This window comes from Cervus elaphus, chromosome X, assembly GCF_910594005.1.
Source record: "Cervus elaphus chromosome X, mCerEla1.1, whole genome shotgun sequence".
Lineage (NCBI taxonomy): Eukaryota > Metazoa > Chordata > Mammalia > Artiodactyla > Cervidae > Cervus > Cervus elaphus.
The window spans coordinates 72,995,339-73,009,875 of record NC_057848.1 but is presented as its reverse complement, the minus strand read 5'-3'; the positions used below and the strand labels follow the sequence as shown (position 1 = coordinate 73,009,875).

The window sequence follows — 14,537 nt, the reverse complement described above, 5'->3', positions numbered from 1 at the left end:
GAAGATAGTGATATCCCATCTGATTTCCAGGTTTGAGAAGTTACACAGTGCCCAATAGGTATACACACCCAGTTAGTAAGCAGTTGTCGTTCTTTAAGAATAAAATAAAATAGTTTTCTTTCAATTTACGTATCTATTTAAATGGCTTAAATTGTTAGGGTATAAACACATATTAACTTGTTTGGACATAACTACATAGTAAACGGAAATGAAGGACACTGAGAAAAATTTACTCAGACACTAAAGGTGACATGAACCTCTGATCTAGCAGATGATCATCGATGGCTAATGATTATCAAAGTATGGTGAAAAGCTAAAGGAGAATTTTGAAAGAGAAAATATTTGAGCCCACTGAGTAGTTTAATATCACAAATCAGACTTCCAGAAATGTGCTTCCTAACATGATGGGAAGTACACAATACCATTTATAAAGACTTGATTTTAAAAATCAAGCTTAAATATGATCAAGCTTCTAGACAACTGTCATTGTTGTTCAGTTGCCAAGTCATGTCTGACTCTTTGTGACCCCATAGACTGCAGAATGCCAGGCTCCTTTGTCCTCCACTGTCTCCCAGAGTTTGCTCAAACTCATGTCCACTGAGTAGGTAATGCTATCTAATAACAATCTCATTCTCTGCTGCCCTCTTCTCCTTTTGCCTTCAATCTTTCCCAGCATCAGGGTCTTTTTCAAGGAAATTTAACTACCAGTCAACTAATTCTATACAGTCTGCCTCCTTTGTTGCAGGACCACTCCATTTCATTAGCTTGGTGGTCAAGTAGTAATTCAGCAGAGATGTCTTTATTAAATGCCTAGAAGCAAAATCTTAAAAACAAACAATCAAGATTCAAGAAAACTCTTTCAGTGCTTGCCAATTAGTTGTGTCACTGGGGCACTCCTTCAATGCTTAGCTAGATACTTTATTCTGCAGTAGTCTTCACCTCCTCCTTGCACCAACTCTAAAGGTCAACCAGAAGTGAGAGCTTAGGTGGATAGAGTCTTCTCAGGTCTTTTCTGAGTATGTGTCCAGACCAAGGCAGGCATGTGGTCTTCTAGATTCCCCAGAATAAGAGGAAGCTTTTCAAAACCCTTATTCCCCAAGTATCTGCTCCCCCAGCCTCTTCCTTCCCAGGCTTTTGGCCTGCTTATTGTTTGTCTCCTCTGTTATACTGTACCTGATGGCAGTGGCTAATATATTTGCTTTAAATCCTTTTGACAAACCCTGCCTGGGAAGCTAGCTGCCTCAGTCCTGGGGAGGCTCCAGGACAGCCTTGAGCCAAACCTTCAGGGAACCACCAGATAGGTCAAAACACACAATGACAACTCTTTTTCTCTTTTTGCCCTCACAGCACTGCCTGTGGCATCTTAGTTCCCTTACCAGCAATTGAACAGGGGCTCTCAGCAGTAAAAGCGGGGACTCCTTAACACTGGACTGCCATGGAATCCTCACAACTCCTTTAGAATAAAGTCCGTGTTGCCCTCTGTGTTACCAGCAACCTAAGCCAGGGATGTGGACTGCTGTCTTCAAGGCCACTGACAAGCTGGAGATGATCATAGAGCTCTCTTGCCAAAATTCAGCAGTCTCTCCTTAAGTGTTCCCCTGCTTGGTATAATTTTTTTTATTAGATTCCAGAGTACCCAAAATAGTTGATTCTGACAGTTTTGCCAGCTTATTTCTTGCTTTTGTGGGAGGGACAATTTTCAAGTTTCCTATTCAGCTATCTTTGCGGATGTCATTCTATACCATTTCCTTTCACACGTCTCAGCCTTGCCTAAAAATATTTTCTCAGCTTGAAAAGCAGAGAAAAAAGAACATTTTTCTATCACTGGAGTTATCAAAAGAAATGTAATGTTGATCTGAAGAATGTACTGTTGACCTAAAGAGCAGTTGCAAAAGTTTTTCAATACGGATACCATTAGCAAAATAACTTTTATCTACCTTAAAGGCGAGGAGGGCATGGCAACCCACTCCAGTATTCTTGCCCAGAGCATCTTATGGTCAGGGGAGACTGGCGGGCTACAGTCCATAGGGTCACAAAGAAACAGACACTATTGAAGTGACTTAGCACACACCTTAAAGACAACGTTCATCACATCACCTGCCTTGTAATTGTCAAACCCTCACTACCAGAGGCAGTGTTTGAGAGCACAAAGTTTTGGAATAAGACCTTAGTTTGATTTCCAGCTCTTCTGCTGCTTAATAGTTATTTTGCCTTGGGTAACTCACTTACATTGTCTAGGCCGGCTTCCTTATTTGTAAAATAGGAGCAATACACACTTCTAGAATCATGTGAAAGACTTCAAGAGATACTGAATGTGAGGGTACAGTGGATAATGATCCAACTGTCAACGCAGGGGACACGAGTTCAATCCCTGGTCAGGGAAGAGTCCACATGCTGCAGAGCAACTAAGCCCACGCACCACAACTTCTGAGCCCAAGAGCCACAAATACTGAAGCCAGCGCACCTAGATCCTGCCCTCCACAACAAGAGAAGCCACCAGAATGAGAACCCTCTGCAACGAAGAGTAGCCCTGCTTTCCACAACTAGACAAAGCCTGGACAGCAATAAAGATACAGAACAGCCAAAAATAATAAAAAAATATTTTAAAAAGATATTTTGCATGTAAAATGCTTGACACTCAATATTAGATATTTGTTAAATTTGGGTTATTTCATATTCCATTAACATATTACATTGTTGGATTTATCCTGGTTGTTTTCCTTCCAAAAAAAAAAAAAAGTCACCGTCTTCCTGTATAAGAAGAGCTTAGGTATCACCATACGCTTTTCAGAAGGCTTACCTTAAGCTGACTTTTAATAACAAGCACATTAATTTTACTTAGTTGTATGTTTATTTGGGGTGGCTCTGGGAGAAACTGTTAGGGATGGGGAGAGGGTGCTTAAAATTCTCCCAAATCCCCTTTCAGGCTCGTGAGTAATTTGCCAACACGTTAAAAATTTTAAAAAACCTAAGTGTCTAGACAAGGAAGGAAAAGTGCCAATTCAACAATTTTTTTTTTTTTTTCAAACCGGCTTCCCTTGGTGTCCATCGGGTTCAGGCACGTGATGAGAGTACAGAGCATCAGTCAGAACATCCTGAAATGAGAGACAGTGGGAAGTCTGCCATAGATGGAAATGTCACAGCAGCCCTTTCTCAGCGGCCTCGGGAGTGGTACCGACTGCAGGAGATCGCGTCCCTCCACTTCGACACCTTAAGGGTCTCGGACAGACAACAGACTCCAACGCGGACGTCACGCGGCTGGGGGGAGCGATTTGTGCACCCGGGCCGCCCCTCTTTCTGAAGCTGAAGCCCAAGCAAAAGCCGAAGCTGAAGCGGGGGGGGGGGGGGGGGTGTGGGCGGGATTGGGCTCTGCGGCGGGAGGCGTGTTGGTTGTCGCAGAGCCCTCTGGGAGTGGTAGTCCGCAACGGCGGGAGGTTTGACTGCGGCTGCCGGCTTGGTGCTCTCAGAACTTCATTCCCCGCCGGCCCCCGCGACCTAGGCCTTTGCCTTTTCCTGTCCAGGGGACTAGAAGCCTCGCTGTGGCAAGTTGAGAGGATTGGGGAAGGGGTGTACTCCTTCCCGCCAAACGCTCTGAGTTTCCGGGCTTGGCCTGCTCAGGTAGAGCACGTTCCGGGTTTTGCAAACTCACCTCCGGGGAAGGAGCAGAGGGAAGAGGGGAGAAGCGGCCTGAAGGACTGAGCTTGCATCGGAGCGGGCTGTCACTCGGGGAAGTTCTTTGGGGAAACGCGTCGGAACGGTGGCTTCTTGCGGGAGCGGTGAGGCCAAAGCTGGGGCCCGTGGAGTCCTGTCCGGAGGGGCGGCGCGCGCTCCTGCAGGGTTCGGTTGCCAGCAAAGTAGGGGACTCAGTCCGTGGCTGGGAGAACTCGAGGGGCTGTGGGAGTCGTGTCTGCCGGAGCCTTAAGGAAAAGGCAAGGTTACAGTGGGTGAAGACCCAGGTGAGAGGAGGGAGGTGGAGAATTGGGAGCATTATAGTAATGGGAGTCGGAGAGAGCTAGAGAGGGGAAGTGGGGGGGGGGGAACCCCTTTGATGCCTTGAGCTCGGGCCGCAGATGGCGGTGGCGAGGGGTGGGGAGTGAGGGCCAGACCAGTAAGTCCTTGTCACTCTTCTCCCCAACCCCCACCCCCGGCTCGATTGTGAGAGCTAGTGCCCTGATAGTAGGTGGCTTGACATCTTCCTGTCTTAAAATAGCAGAGCTAGAAGGGGTCTTTGAGAGTTGCTATCAAGTGCGTTGAGACTTTCCAGATGAGGAAAGTCAGGCCCACCGAGATGAAGAAATTGACTCGCTCACCACCAGACAACCAGTTATTGACTGAAACCTAATTTTCATGACTCTCAAGCCTTGCCTTAATCTATTGCTGCGATCAGTATATTAGCAAACTCTAACCTGTTCCCCCTTCTTTTATCTTTTTACTGCTGTCATATGCAAGGTAACCAGGCAACCCCTGAAGGGAAAGGCTTTAAGCTTTTCAATGCGTGGGTGGAAAGCCGCTTCAATCCTTTCAGATTCTTTGCGACCCTATGGGGCTGTAACCTGCCAGGCTCCTCTCTCCATGGGATTCTGCAGGCAAGAATGCTGGAGTGGGTTGTCATGCCCTTATCCAGGGACTCTTCCTGAACCAGGGATCGAACCAGCATCTCTTCCCTCTCTTGCACTGTCGGGTGGATTCCCTACCACAAGGGCCACCTGGGAAGCCCTTAAACTTTCCAATAGGTTAAAGAAACCTTGTTTTAACTTGAACAAAAATCTCCTTGCATCACAAACATCTACAAACTTCATGTTAAGATGACAGATTAGTAGCAAACTAAAATATCACCTATAGATTCTCTGACTGGAAGAAAATAAAGTTCAGCTTTCCCACTGTGTGCCCACTAGAGCTCTGAGAACCTTTAGCCTTAGATTTCTTCTCTCAATCTTAAATGCTGCATATCTCAGTTACATATGTAAAAGTAGTTGCTGTTTATTGTGATTTTCATAATACCCTGAATAGTTACAATAAAAGATAAACAGCATAGGAGGATGGGAATGCATGAATTACAAATTAAAATAATGATTTATACTATTATTTTTTTAAAGGAGATATGACCATAAAAGTAAATAAAAGAAATCATTAATAGGTTAAAAACCTCTACCAGGCCAGCATTTTATAATAAACTTAAATTTAAGTCCTTTACCAGTATACCAGTATTCTTTCTTTTTTCCTCCCTAAACATAACTTTAGAGCATTTATAATAGTGTTCCCCAGTGTGGGAGGATAGGCTTTTTGGTGCTACTGCATTGTTTTAACTGGTAATTTCTTTATTAAACCACATTCTCTCCCAGCACTGTCAAATTTACAGGATTTGTTGATCCAACTGTCACATCACAATTTAAATATTATAGCTCCTGTTGGTTGACCATTAAGCAATTCATAAGGAAGAGGTTTGGATAAGTCCATTTGTGGACTTTATAGAAGTTATAGACTTACAATACATAGAAGAACATACATATACATAAGAAAACTGCTTTCACCAGGCTGCCTTTTTAATGGTATGATTCCATTAGCTTTTTTTTTAAAATATTTACTTATTTGGCTGCATCAGGTCTTAATTGCGGCATGTGGGATGTTTTAGTTATGGTATGTGGAATCTAATTCCATGACCAGGTATCGAACCCAGGCCCCTTGCATTGGGAACACAGATTCTTAGCCACTGGACCAACGGGAAAGTCCCCCATTTGCTTTTATATTGGTGTACTGGATAGGTGTGTAAACTATGACCAAGCTTGGCCCACTGCCAAATGTATGTACTTTTTATGTAGTTTTACTGGAACACAGCCATGCTTACTCATTTATATATTTTCTTTTGTGCTACAAGGCAAAGTTGAGTAGTTGCACAGACCGTATGGCTGGCAAAGCCTAAAATATTTACTATCTGGCCAGTTACAGGAAAAAAAAAAAATCAACCCCCAGCCTGGTAAACTAAATATAAATGTAGTATCTAAAACTCTGCCATATGCAGAAGTATTAGTTAATAGTAATTCTCACTCATAAATACATATATGGTGGGTTCATAATCCATTTCTTTGGGGAAAAGCCAGTGCCTGTTATTGCAGATTGTTGCTAGCATCTTGGCATATGTATTGAGTTGGCCAAAAACTTCATTTGGTTGTTTTCTGTAAGATGCTGTAGTAGTGCTTCGTTGTCTTTAACTTCATTTGAAACAGTTCTGTTAGAATGTATTGTAACAGCTGTCATATCAGTGTGCATTAAAAAAAATCATCAAAATTGGTGAATTTTTGTGTAGCTATTTTAATATTGAAGATGGAAGGGAAAAAAGCAACATTTTTGGCATTTTATGCTTTATTATTTCATGAAAGGTAAAAAGGCAACTGAAACACAAGAATAGACTTGTGCAGTATATGGAGAAGGTGACATGACTAATCAAACATGACAAAATGGTTTGTGGTTTGTGCTGGAGATTTCTTTCTTTCTTTGTTTCTTTCTTTCTTTATGGCTATGCTAGGTCTTTGTTGCTGTGTGGGCTTTTCTCTAGTTGCAGAGAGGAGGGGCTACTGTCTAGTTGCAATGCATGGGCTTCTCACTGCAGTGGCTTCTCTTGTTGTGGAGCACAGGCTCTAGGGTGCATGGGTTTCAGTAGTTGCGGCACATGGGCCCAGTGGTTGTGCCTCTCAGCCTTTAGAGCACAGTCTTGGTAATTGTGGCACATGGATTAGTTGCCCAGTGGCACGGGGACTCTTCCCAGACCAGGGGTCAAACCTGTGTCCCCTGCATTGGCAGGTGGCCTCTGTAATCATTGAGCCATCAAGGAAGTACAGTACTGGACATTTCTTGCTGGGTGATGTTCCACGTTCAGGTAGACCAGTTGAAGTTGAGAGGGATCAAATCTAGACACTAATGAGAACAGTCAACTTTATATCATAAGGGAAATAGCCAACATGCTCAGAAAATCCAAATCAAGCATTGAAAATCATTTGCACCCGCTTGGTTGTATTAATCGCTTTGATGTTTGGGTTCCATGTAAGTTAAGCAAAAAAACCTTGACCATATTTCTGCATTCAATTCTCTATTTAATGAAAATTCCATTTTTAAAACAAATTGTGATGGGCAATAATAATTGGATACCATACAGTAATGTTTAATGAAAGAGATCATGGGGCAAGTGAAACGGACTACCACCAACCACACCAAAGTTTATCTCCATTCAGAGAACATGATGTTGTGTATATGGTGGGATTGGAAGGGAGGCCTCTACTATGAGCTCCTTCTGGAAAACAAAACTATTAATTCCAACAAGTGCTGCTCCCCATTTGACCAACTGAAAGCAGCGCTCAAAGAAAAGAGTCTGGTATTAGTCAACAGAAAACACATAGTCTTCCATCAGGATAACACAAGACTGCATATTTCTCTGATGACCAGACAAAACCTGTTACAGCTTGGCTGGGAAGGTCTGATTCATTCGCTGTATTCGCCAGACACTGCATCCTCAGATTTCCATTTATTTCAGTCCTTCCAAAATTCTCTTAATGGAAAATTTTCAATTCCGTGGAAGATTGTAAGAAGCACCTCTAACAGTTTCTTGCTCAAAAAGATAAAAAGCTTTGGGACGATGGAATTATAAAATTGCCTGAAAAATGTCAGAAGGTAGTGAAACACAATGGTGAATGTTATCCAGTCACTAAGTTGTGTCCTACTGTTTGCAACCCCCTGGACCCCTGGACAGCAGCATGCCAGGCATCCCTGTTCTTCACTATTTCCCGGAATTTCCACAAGCTCATGTCCATCGAGTCTGTGATGCCATCCAATCATCTCATCCTCTGCTGCCCCTTCTCCTGCCTTCAGACTTTCCCAGCAACAGGGTCTTTTCTGCGATGAGTCAGCTCTTTGCATCAGGTGGCCAGAGTATTGGAGCTTCAGCTTCAGCATCAGTCCTTTCAGTGAATGTTCAGGGTTGATTTCCTTTAGAATTGACTGGTTTGATCGCCTTCCTGTCCCAGGGACTCTCAAGAGTGTTCTCCAGCACCACAGTTGAAAGCATCAGTTTTTTGGTGCTCAGCCTTATCTATGCTCCAACTCTCACATCTGTACATGACTATTGTAAAAACCATAGCTTTGACTATATGGACCTTTGTTGGCCAAATGATGTCCCTGCTTTTTAATATGCTGTCTAGGTTTGTCATAGCTTTCCTTCCAAGGAACAAATGCCTTAATTTCGTGGCTGCAGTCACAGTCCACAGTGATTTTGCAGCCCAAGGAAGTAATACCTGCTACTGCATCCACTTTTTCTCCATCTACTTGCCATGAAGTGATGAAACCAGATGCCATGATCTTCGTTTTTTGAATGTTGAGTTTTCAGCTGGCTTTTCCATTTCCTTTTCACCCTCCTCAAGAGACTCTTCAGTTCCTCTTCACTTTCTGTCATTAGAGTAGTTTCATCTGCATATTGGTGAATATGTTGCAATCGGTGAATATGTTGTTCAATAAAGTTCTTGGTGAAAATGATGAAAAATGTGTCTTCTGTTTTTGCTTTAAAACCACAGGAACTTTTTGGCCAACCCAGTACTATAAATTAGCTTTCTCAAAGAAATGTGAAAGGAAGTTTCTGAACCTGGAGTGGAAAGAACTGACATTCTTTGAAATATGGTGATGCTCACGGTTAATACATTTTATTTATTTATTTTTTCCATTCTTTTTTTTATTAGTTGGAGGCTAATTACTTTACAATGTTGTAGTGGTTTTTGTCATAAATTGAGATGAATCAGCCATGGATTTACATGTATTCCCCATCCTTATCCCCCCTCCCACCTCCCCCTCTACCCGATCCCTCTGGGTCGTCCCGGTGCACCAGGCCCGAGCACTTGTCTCATGCATCCAACCTGGGCTGGTGATATGTTTCACCCTAGATGATATACATGTTTCGATGCTGTTCTCTCGAAACATCCCACCCTTGCCTTCTCCCACAGAGTCCAAAATTCTGTTCTGTACATCTGTGTCTCTTTTTCTGTTTTGCATATAGGGTTATCATTACCATCTTTCTAAATTCCATATATATGTGTTAGTATACTGTATTGTTCTTTTTCTTTCTGGCTTACTTCACTGTGTATAGTGGGCTCCAGGTTCATCCATCTCATTAGAACTGATTCAAATGAATTCTTTTTAATGGCTGGGTAATATTCCATGGTGTATATGTACCACAGCTTCCTTATCCATTCGTCTGCTGATGGGCATCTAGGTTGCTTCTGTGTCCTGGCTATTATAAACAGTGCTGTGATGAATATTGGGGTGCACATGTCTCATTTAGATCTGATTTCCTTGGTGTGTATGCCCAGAAGTCATATTGCTGGGTCATATGGCAGTTCTATTTCCAGTTTTTTAAGAAATCTCCACACTGTTCTCCATAGCGGCTGTACTAGTTTGCATTCCCACCAACAGTGTAAGAGGGTTCCCTTTTCTCCACACCCTCTCCAGCATTTATTGCTTGTAGACTTTTGGATAGCAGCCATCCTGACTGGCGTGTAATGGTACCTCATTGTGGTTTTGATTTGCATTTCTCTAATAATGAGTGATGTTGAGCATCTTTTCATGTGTTTGCTAGCCATTTGTATGTCTTCTTTGGAGAACTGTCTGCTTAGTTCTTTGGCCCATTTTTTGATTGGGTCATTTATTTTTCTGGAATTGAGCTGCAGGAGTTGCTTGTATATTTTTGAGATTAATCCTTTGTCTGTTGCTTCATTTGCTATTATTTTCTCCCAATCTGAGGGCTGTCTTTTCACCTTGCTTATAGTTTCCTTTGTTGTGCAAAAGCTTTTAAGTTTCATTAGGTCCCATTTGTTTATTTTTGCTTTTATTTCCAATATTCTGGGAGGTGGGTCATAGAGGATCCTCCTGTCGTTTATGTCGGAGAGTGTTTTGCCTATGTTCTCCTCTAGGAGTTTTATAGTTTCTGGTCTTACATTTAGGTCTTTAATCCATTTTGAGTTTATTTTTGTGTATGGTGTTAGAAAGTGTTCTAGTTTCATTCTTTTACAAGTGGTTGACCAGCTTTCCCAGCACCACTTGTTAAAGAGGTTGTCTTTTTTTCCATTGTATATCCTTGCCTCCTTTGTCAAAGATAAGGTGTCCATAGGTTCGTGAATTTATCTCTGGGCTTTCTCTTCTGTTCCATTGATCTATATTTCTGTCTTTGTGCCAGTACCATACTGTCTTGATGACTGTGGCTTTGTAGTATAGCCTGAAGTCAGGCAGGTTGATTCCTCCAGTTCCATTCCTCTTTCGCAGGATTACTTTGGCTATTCGAGGTTGTTTGTATTTCCATTCAAATTGTGAAATTATTTGTTCTAGTTCTGTGACGAATACCGTTGGTAGCTTGATAGGGATTGCATTGAATCTATAGATTGCTTTGGGCAGTATAGCCATTTTGACAATATTGATTCTTCCAATCCATGAACATGGTGTATTTCTCCATCTATTTGTGTCCTCTTTGATTTCTTTCATCAGTGTTTTATAGTTTTCTATGTATAGGTCTTTTGTTTCTTTAGGTAGATATACTCCTAATTATTTTGTACTTTTTGTTGCAATGGTGAATGGTATTGCTTCCTTAATTTCTCTTTCTGTTTTCTCATTGTTAGTGTATAGGAATGCAAGGAATTTCTGTGTGTTAATTTTATATCCTGTAACTTTACTACATTCGTTGAGTAGCTCTAGTAATTTTCTGGTAGAGTCTTTAGGCTTTTCTATGTAGAAAATCATGTCATCTGCAAACAGCGAGAGTTTCAGTTCTTCTTTTCCTATCTCGATTCCTTTTACTTCTTTTTCTGCTCTGATTGCTGTAGCCAACACTTCCAAACCTATGTTGAATAGTAGTGGTGAGACTGGGCACCCTTGTCTTGTTCCTGATTTTAGGGGAAATGCTTTCAATTTTTCACCATTGAAGGTAATGTTTGCTGTGGGTTTGTCATATATAGCTTTTATTATGTTGAAGTATGTTCCTTCTATTCCTGTTTTCTGCAGAGTTTTAATCATAAATGGATGTTGAGTTTTGTCAAAGGCTTTTTCTGGATCTATTGAGATGATCACATGGTTTTTATTTTTCAATTTGTTAATGTGGTGTATTACATTGATTGATTTGCAGATATTAAAGAATCCTTGCATTCCAGGGATAAAGCCCACTTGGTCATGATGTATGATCTTTTTAATATGTTGTTGGATTCTGTTTGCTAGAATTTTTTAAGGATTTTTACATCTATGTTCATCAGTGATATTGGCCCATAGTTTTCTTTTTTTGTGGCATCTTTGTCTGGTTTTGGAATTAGGGTGATGGTGGCCTCATAGAATGAGTTTGGAAGTTTACCTTCCTCTGCAATTTTCTGGAAGAGTTTGAGTAAGATAGGTGTTAGCTCTTCTCTCAATTTTTGGCAGAATTCAGCTGTGAAGCCATCTGGTCCTGGGCTTTTGTTTGCTGGAAGACTTCTAATTACAGTTTCGATTTCCTTGCTTGTGATGGGTCTGTTAAGATCTTCTATTTCTTTCTGGTTCAGTTTTGGAAAGTTATACTTTTCCAAGAATTCATCCATTTCTTCCAAGGTGTCCATTCTATTGGCATAGAGCTGCTGGTAGTAGTCTTTTATGATCCTTTGTATTTCAGTGTTGTCTGTTGTGATCTCTCCATTTTCATTTCTAATTTTGTTAATTTGGTTCTTCTCCCTTTGTTTCTTAATGAGTCTTGCTAATGGTTTGTCAATTTTGTTTATTTTCTCAAAAAACCAGCTTTTAGCTTTGTTGATTTTTGCTATGGTCTCTTTAGTTTCTTTTGCATTTATTTCTGCCCTAATATTTAAGATTTCTTTCCTTCCAGTAACCCTGGGGTTCTTCATTTCTTCCTTCTCTAATTGCTTTAGGTGTAGAGTTAGGTTATTTATTTGACTTTTTTCTTGTTTCTTGAGGTAGGCCTGTAATGCTATGAACCTTCCCCTTAGCACTTCTTTTACAGTGTCCCGTAGGTTTTGGGTTGTTGTGTTTTCATTTTCATTCATTTCTATGCATATTTTTATTTCTTTTTTGATTTCTTCTATGATTTGTTGGTTATTCAGAAGCATGTTATTTAGCCTCCATGTGGTTGAATTTTTAACAATTTTTTTTCCTGTAATTGAGATCTAATCTTACTGCACTGTGGTTAGAAACGATGACTGGATTGATTTCAATTTTTTTGAATTTACCGGGACTAGATTTATGGCCCAGGGTGTGATCTATTCTGGAGAAGGTTCCGTGTGCACTTGAGAAAAAGGTGAAGTTGATTGTTTTGGGGTGAAATGTCCTATAAATATCAATTAGGTCTAGCTGGTCCATTGTTTCATTTAAAGTTTTTGTTTCCTTGTTAATTTTCTGTTTAGTTGATCTATCCATAGGTGTGAGTGGGGTATTAAAGTCTCCCACTATTACTGTGTTCCTAATAATTTCCTCTTTCATACTCGTTAGCATTTGCCTTACATATTGCGGTACTCCTATGTTGGGTGCATATATATTTATAATTGTTATATCTTCTTCTTGGATTGATCCTTTGATCATTATGTAGTGTCCTTCTTTGTCTCTTTTCATAGCCTTTATTTTGAAGTCTGTTTTATCTGATATGAGTATTGCGACTCCTGCTTTCTTTTGGTCTCCGTTTGCGTGAAATATTTTTTTCCAGCCCTTCACTTTTAGTCCCTATGTGTCCCTTGTTTTGAGGTGGGTCTCTTATTGACAGCATATATAGGGGTCTTGTTTTTGTATCCATTCAGCCCGTCTTTGTCTTTTGGTTGGGGCATTCAACCCATTTACATTTAAGGTAATTATTGATAGGTATGGTCCCGTTGCCATTTACTTTGTTGTTTTGGGTTCATGTTTATACAACCTTTCTCTGTTTCCTGTCTAGAGAAGATCCTTTGGCATTTGTTGAAGAGCTGGTTTGGTGGTGCTGAATTCTGTCAGCTTTTGCTTGTCTGTAAAGCTTTTGAATTCTCCTTCATATCTGAATGAGATCCTTGCTGGGTATAGTAATCTAGGTTGTAGGTTATTCTCTTTCATTACTTTAAGTATGTCCTGCCATTCCCTTCTGGCCTGGAGGGTTTCAATTGATAGATCAGCTGTTATCCTTATGGGAATCCCTTTGTGTGTTATTTGTTGTTTCTCTCTTGCTGCTTTTAATATTTGTTCTTTGTGTTTGATCGTTGATAATTTGATTAATATGTGTCTTGGGGTGTTTCGCCTTGGGTTTATCCTGTTTGGGACTCTCTGGGTTTCTTGGATCTGTGTAACTATTTCCTTCCCCATTTTAGGGAAGTTTTCAGCTATTATCTCCTCGAGTATTTTCTCATGGCCTTTCTTTTTGTCTTCTTCTTCTGAGACTCCTATGATTCGAATGTTGGGGTGTTTCACATTGTCCCAGAGGTCCCTGAGGTTGTCCTCATTTCTTTTGATTCTTTTTTCTTTTTTACTCTCTGCTTCATTTATTTCCACCACTTTATCTTCTACCTCACTGATGCTATCTTTTATCTCCGTTATTCTACTCTTGGTTCCCTCCAGAGTGTTTTTGATCTCATTTATTGCACTATTCATTTTTAATTGACTTTTTTTTATTTATTCTAGGTCCTTATTAAACATTTTTTGCATCTTCTCAATCTTTGTCTCCAGGCTATTTATCTGCAACTCCATTTTGTTTTCAAGATTTTGGATCATTTTTATTATCATTATTCTAAATTGTTTTTCAGGTAGATTCCCTATCTCCTCCTCTTTTGTTTGACTTGGTGGGCATGTTTCATGTTCCTTTACCTGTTGGGTATTTCTCTGCCTTTTCTTCTGCCTTTTCATCTTGTTTAGGTTTCTGTGTCTGAGGTGGGCTTTCTGTATTCTGGTGGTCTGTGGTTCCTTTTTATTGTGGAGGTTTCACCCAGTGGGTGGGGTTGGACGATGGGCTTGTAAAGGTTTCTTGGTTAGGGAAGCTTGCATTGGTGTTCTGGTGCGTGGAACTGGATTTCTTCTCTCTGGAGTGCAATGGAGTGTCCAGTAATGAGTTTTGAGATGGGTCTATGTGTTAGGTGTGACTTTGGGCAGCCTGTATGTTGACGCTGAGGGCTATGTTCCTGCGTTGCTGGAGAATTTGCGTGGTATGTCTTGCTCTGGAACTTATTGGCTCTTGGGTGGTGGTTGGTTTCAATGTAGGTATGGAGGCTTTTGGATGGTCTCTTATTACTTAATGTTCCGTGTAGTCAGGAGTTTTCTGGTGTTCTTAGGTTTTGGGCTTAAGTCTCCTGCCTCTGGATTTCAGTTTTATTCTGCCAGTAGTCTCAAGACTTTTTCAACTATACAGCACTGATAATAAAACTTCTAGGTTAATGGTGAAAAGATTCTCCACCGTGAGGGACACCCAGAGAGGTTCACAGAGTTACATGAAGAAGAGGAGAGGGAGGAGGGAGATAGAGATGAGCAGGAGGAGAAAAGGGGGACTCAAGAGGAGAGAGACAGATCTACACAGTTCTCTGTTC

General features: G+C 41.0%; 2 protein-coding genes and 1 long non-coding RNA gene across 9 annotated transcripts in view; 2 read left to right on the top strand and 1 right to left on the bottom strand.

Moving 5' to 3' along the window:
- Positions 1-14,537, top strand: part of LOC122689685 (probable ATP-dependent RNA helicase DDX4) — a 727,334-nt gene that overhangs the window by 262,234 nt on the left and 450,563 nt on the right. The window lies entirely within an intron of this gene.
- The window catches only part of LOC122689687 (probable ATP-dependent RNA helicase DDX4), a 437,080-nt gene that overhangs the window by 82,886 nt on the left and 339,657 nt on the right, over positions 1-14,537 (bottom strand). The gene's annotated exons all lie outside the window — the stretch shown is intronic.
- Positions 3,416-14,537, top strand: part of LOC122689693 — a 35,380-nt gene continuing 24,258 nt past the window's right edge. For 2 of the 3 annotated variants that reach the window (XR_006339891.1, XR_006339890.1), the window contains exon 1: positions 3,416-3,956. This is a non-coding gene — a long non-coding RNA (uncharacterized LOC122689693). The remainder of the gene's footprint in view (positions 3,957-14,537) is intronic. The other variant, XR_006339889.1, reaches the window with a different exon arrangement.